Below are 6272 nucleotides of genomic sequence, written 5' to 3' on the forward strand. Positions count from 1 at the left end.
TAACCCATCTGCAGTGCAGAATGACTCAAAATCCCTGAAATGTCTCTGTCAACCTATTTCGGGCAGTTTTGGTGTGTTCCATTTGTCCTGGGAACTCGTATTCCGAGTGTGATTCCGAGTTTTGAAGCTGGAAGTGACAGCATGCGCGCTCCTGTTTCTCGACGATCCGAGAAATATCTCGGAGCAGCACAGAGCATCCCGATGGCTGCGCCTTTTATCAACAGAAGGGAAAGTTGTAGTTTTATACTGTTTCTCGATGGCACTATAAGCTAACTGGTGTTTCACGAATTTCTTGGAATAATAGCATACGGGGTGATCGAGCCCATGCTGATCTTCCTGCAGAAGGACTGCACCGGCACCCACGCCACTAGTGTCCACCTCCAACTTGAAGGGCTTGGTAAAATCTGGAGCGGCCAATACAGGGGAATTACTGAGTAATAATTTTACAGCATCGAACGCGGCCTGGCATGCAGGGGACCAAACGAACTTTGTACCTTTGCGAAGCAAATGGGTAAGAGGCGCGACCACATCTGAAAAGTTACGGCAAAAACAGCGGTAGTAACCGGCCATCCCCAAAAACCGCTTCAATTCCCGCGGTGTCTGTGGGACAGGAAATGAGCCGATGGCCTGGACTTTTACGTCCAGGGGCTTGACCCTGCCATGGCCAACTAGTTTCCCGAGGTAGCTAACCATACCTTGTTCGAACTCACACTTTTCGAGGTTGAGCACAAGCGAAGCCTTTTGCAGGCGAGCGAACACTTGCTCCAGCAACTGAACATGCCGCTCCCACGAGTCTGTATAGATGACCACGTCGTCTAAGTAAGCCTCACAGTTAGGGACGTCACCCAGCACTTTATTCATTAACCTCTGAAATGTAGCTGGGGCGTTGCGTAGTCCGAAAACCATCACGGTGTACTGGAGGAAGGTGTCAGGGGTGGCAAAAGTAGAGATCTCTGAAGCACGGGGCGTTAGGGGAACTTGCCAATATCCTTTTAGCAGGTCTAACTTGGTGACGTATTTCGCAGAACCGACGCGATCAACACAGTCCTCCATGCGAGGAAGGGGGTAAGCATCAGGACGGGTCACGGCATTAACTTTCCGATAATCCGTGCAGAACCGGAAGGTGCCATCAGGCTTGGGAACAAGAAGGCACGGGGAACACCAGGGACTATTACTGGGAACAGCGAGACCGGTCTCTACCAGGTAAGTGGTCTCCTGAGACAACAAAGCCCTTTTCTGAGGGTTGACCCGATAGGGATGCTGCTTAATAGGGACATGATCTCCAACATCGATATCATGCTCAATAACAGGGGTACGCGAGGGGACATCGGCGAATAGGGACCGAAAACGTCCTACTACCGACGCAACATCAGCCTGGGCAGACTGAGGTAAGTGGCTGAGCCGGGACGTAAGGTTTTGCAGAGCCTCAGAATTGGGGAGGCGAGCATAGGGAAGACAGTTTCTACCGAGGTGTAAGTCGTCACTCTCCGGGGAGTACTGGCTAAGGGACACGACGCCTACAGGAGTGGAAACCGGAGCAGAGACGGGCGAGGGGGCAGAGACCGAGCGATCAAGGTAAGGTTTTAACATGTTTACAGTACATGACACATACGAGTTTTCCTCCTGCGGTTAGGAGTTTCTAACACGTAATTAGTGGGGCTGAGTTTTTTCCGTATCACATATGGACCCGAGAAACGGGTGCGCAGGGAGGACCCAGGCAGCAGCAGAAGGACTAAGACACGATCCCCTGGTCGAAAGCACCGGGTCCTTGCGGACTTGTCGAACCTTCCTTTCATCTTTTCCTGCGCGGCTCCAAGAGACCGACGAGCTAGTTCCCTAACAGCAGACATTCCGTCACGGAGGGAGGTAACAAATTTGGACACGTTTTTCGATGGGGATGACGCACCTGGGGATAACCACTGCTCCTGTAAGATTTTCAGGGGACCTCGACCAGCGTGACCGAACACCAGCTCCGCAGGACTGAATCCGGTGGATTCCTGTACGGTATCACGTATAGCGAAAAGGAGAAGGGGCACCCCGTCATCCCACTCCTTCCCTGTGTCCAAACAAAAGGTACGCAGCATATTTTTAAGTGATTGGTGAAAGCGCTCCAACACCCCTTGGCTCTTAGGGTGATGACGGGAACTATATGACGCACCCCCAATTCGCGAACAACCTGAGCAAACAGCTTGGACGTGAAATTTGTACCCTGATCTGATTGTACCTGTTTAGGAAGCCTGAAAGTAGAGAAAAACTTTATCAAATGTTTGACTATAACAGAGGTCCGGAGACTACGAATAGGGATGGCTTCCAGAAACCGAGTAGCGGTACACATAAGGGTAAACAGGTAACAATTTCCTGAACGGGTTTTTGGTAAGGGGCCCACAAAATCGATGAGAACGTGCTCAAAAGGTTCTCCTATTGCAAGGATCGGACGTAGGGGAGCTGGAGCGATGGTCTGGTTCGGCTTACCCACCACCTGGCAAGCATGACAAGACCTACAGTACCTTTTTACATCAGCATTAACTCCAGGCCAAACAAAATATGCCAGAAGTCGGGTTAACGTTTTCCTAATCCCGAGATGACCCGAACACGGGTGATCGTGAGCGAGGGATAACACATACTCCCGATATAACCCGAAGACTACCACCTGGAATACAGTAGCCCAGTCGAAAGGTGAGTCTGGAGGGGTCCACTTCCGCATCAACACTCGGTTGCTAAAATAATATACGGTGAGGTGGTCCTTTAACTGGCCTTTGTCCACAGCGGAAGCACGACAAGCCTCCAAGGAGGGATCATCCGCCTGTGCCACAATCAAAGCGTCAGTGGTGGAGGGAACCTCAGGGGACACAGCAAGTTTCACAGGAACCGGGAAATCAGGATCATTATTTGTCGAGGGGGTTGGCAGAGCGGGGTCGGACATAAATGTATCGGCTAAGTCGATGTCCATGAGCCGGTGCCGCTGGGCGCGGGTAAGCACACAAGCAGGAAACACAGTTGAGAGTTCCACCGCAACATCATTCTGACATACCACGGGGTCTGGGATGACTTCAGGAAGGGGAACAAGCCTCTCTCCCGCAATGTCATTCCCTAGAACAAATGTGACGCCGGACAGGTAACTGTTTCTGCACCGCAACACGCACGTATCCCGAAAAGTCAGGGGTCCTTAAGTACACGGTGTGTAGGGGAACAGCGGTCACACATAGGGCGATGCCTTGCACTAACACATCAGCACCACAATACGTAGTCTCATCTAAGGGAACGATGCCCTCCACTAAGAAGGATTGCGCCGCACCCGTATCCCGTAGGATAGTCACAGGATGTCGTTCCTGACCTTCACCGAGCAAAACCGATCCAGGGAACACGAAGGGCTGAAAGGTAGGTTCAACAGACAGGGTTGGTGGTGCAGCCTGGTCAACACAAGCAGCAATTTGCACCTTTTTGGCAACGCGAGCGTCCTTACGTTTTAGCGCAGGACAAACAGAGATGATATGACCCACCTCGTGACAATAAAAACATTCCCCTTTCTCCACAGGAGGTGGAGACGCAGCGGAGGACGAAGGAGGTGTCACAGGACGGAGACCAAGTCTACGAGGCAGAGGAGTTGGGGCAAACACAGTCTTGTGGGTTAAAATAAACTCATCCGCAAGGGTGGCAGCCTCAGACAAAGAAACAACTTTTTGTTCATTCAAATACACCACGACCCGGTCGGGGATACAAGTTTTAAACTCCTCCAATAACAACAACTCCTTAAGCTGGTCAAAGTCATACACACCACTTGCAGCACACCATTTATCGCACAGGAGAGCTTTCTCACGAGCAAACTCAACATGGGTTTGGCTGGTGGATTTACTCAGTTTCCTGAAGTTTTGTCAGTAAGCCTCTGGTACTAACTCATATGCCTTTAATATAGTGGCTTTCACGACATCATAATCTAAGCTCTGCTCTAACGCAAGAGCCGAACAGACCTCCTGCGCTTTCCCCACTAGCTTACATTGCAACAATAACGACCAAAGATGTTTGGGCCAGTTCAACGTTGTAGCGATCCGCTCGAAGATAGAGAAATAGGCATCTACCTCATTCTCACGAAAAATGGGAACAAGCCCAACATGGCGGCTGACATCAATTCCGGAATGCCCAATTTCAGTGCCTAGGGAAGCTGGCGAACCCAAAGGAGAACACAGGCGAGGAGCGTCTTAGGCACCAACTGAGTCACGGGCGGGTAGGGCTGCCTGAGGGGTCGTACTTGGTGAGCAAACCTTCCGCGGAAGGGGCACAGGCTTTTGGTCAGCCATGCTCATCCTATGTAATGACACCTCTTTCTCCGCCTCCATCTCCACAGCCCGGACATGGAGAAGTTGTGCCTGATACTCCTGCCGTTTTATCTCCAGCTCCAGCTCCCTCAGCTTAATAGTAAGCAGCAGTTCCTCCCTAGCTGAACGAGGATCGCCGAGATCCATGCGGATCCCCAGCCCCAGGTCGTCGCCGCTGGCCTCCACTGCAGTCGGCAACCGCAGGGGAGTGGATGCAACACCCGGCGAGCCGCTCAACTCAGGTAGGATGCCCTGCTGCACCAGCACGTCCTGTAGGACCTGTTTAATCGCCTGTTTGGTAGCCTCAACGGGGCCAGACACGTGAAAAAAATTCGCTATGGCCAGCAAATCGTCCTTGCGGCACCTATCGAATTGCTCGAGCGTGGGGTGGAGGGTGAAAACTATAAGATCGAACTGGGCCATCCTCACTAACAAAACCACAGTACCCCTAACACAACCACAACACCACCCCCCCACAAAAAGAATCCGCCAGACAAACACCAGAAGGAAGAAAAGAAAGGATGAGCCCCCAATTTCTGTTATGATTCCCAGTCTAGGGTTGGGGATCGCCAGAAAGGTAAGGGAAAAGGGAGAGGGGAAGACGAGACAAGCAGGGAATGGGAAAGGGGAACACAGGAAACACAGGAATCTTTTTTTGTATTTTTTTATATTTATTCACAAACACGGTTACAAACACGAGGTGCAACAAACTTCGGGAGTGACCCAGGCCAAAACAACAACCAAAACAGCTAACGAAGTCGACCCAAACTACGCTTTTCCCTAAGTGAAAAAAAACCAACAAACAAAACGACAAAGACTACACCTGACTTCCTATCCAAAACACACAATAAACCACGTTCACAAAACACAAACCAAAAGGGCAGTCACTCCTTACGCACCCACAACAAGACAAACATGCGGCAAATTCACGGAGACAGAGAAACCACGGTATCCGTGGGGGCAAGCAAAAGAGAATAGTCGGGAGCCGGGCGAGAGTTCAAAAACCAGAAAATCAAACAAATCAAAGCAACAGTACCAGGGAGGGAAGAAGCGAAAGTCGTAGTCCAGAAATCAAAACCAGTCATACACATATAATCAAAATCCAACAAGCAAACCAATCACAGAAAACCAAAACGAGCAGAGCTCCTGAGGTGTCTTGCTGTTCGGCTTTTCAGCTCCCGGAACCGGAAGTCGGCGCAGCTGGGAGGCGTGGCCAGGTCCGGGCGGAGCCGAAGAGGCGGCAGACGAATGGCGAGTGGGCAGGGCGTCCGACGAACCAACTCGGCACGAACCCAAAACTTACGGCACGTACTGTAACACTGTTTAAGCATTACTTCTCATTTGTGGCTCATTAAATCGGGCGCACACACTGTACCGTCCAACTTATCTGTGGACGTGTTGCTACAGAGTTTTATACGTAAAGCACCGCGCATAATGTGTTATCAACTGATATTGTTAACAATGGCAATTAAACGGGCTAGAGTTGGATTTCATGATTAGTCTGATTATTTGTCAGATTTACGGTAGTTCGGGCTAATTGTAAGTGAACGAAGATAAAGACCATTTAAACTGAGGTTTCTTAAATCCGACAAGTTGTCCAGCTAAGCAAAAAAATCTTGCTTTTTGATATGGGTCCATGGTATTGCACTTCTGTGGCAGATGGAATGCATCCGACTCATGTTTAAGATGTTCAATAAACATGTTAAGTGCATATACAGTATATTCCCTTTTTTCTTGAGTCTGTTTGCTCATGCAAAATGAAATGTGATTAATATAGATTAAAAATGAATGATATTTCATCGTGATTAATCGAAATTAATCCACAGCAACCATGTGATTAATCTGATTAAAAATTTTTATCGTTTAACAGCACTAATTTTATTTAAATGTTATTCCTGCAAGCTTTCCTTGTTCCTTATTTTTAAAAGAAAACAAACATCAAGCTTCCCAATGGTGTGG

At 49.5% G+C, this 6272-nt stretch overlaps 1 long non-coding RNA gene across 1 annotated transcript; it reads left to right on the top strand.

The window, feature by feature from the left end:
* The first annotated feature begins 923 nt into the window (after positions 1 to 923).
* Positions 924 to 5980, top strand: LOC111838690 (uncharacterized). Its single transcript, XR_002836931.2, has 7 exons — positions 924 to 1203; positions 1311 to 2073; positions 2429 to 2676; positions 2767 to 3378; positions 3536 to 4249; positions 4343 to 4555; positions 5489 to 5980. It is a non-coding gene; the product is annotated as an uncharacterized lncRNA (long non-coding RNA).
* The last annotated feature ends 292 nt before the right edge of the window (positions 5981 to 6272 follow it).

The sequence above is a fragment of the Paramormyrops kingsleyae genome, chromosome 21 (genome assembly GCF_048594095.1).
Source record: "Paramormyrops kingsleyae isolate MSU_618 chromosome 21, PKINGS_0.4, whole genome shotgun sequence".
NCBI classification, from domain to species: Eukaryota; Metazoa; Chordata; class Actinopteri; order Osteoglossiformes; family Mormyridae; genus Paramormyrops; species Paramormyrops kingsleyae.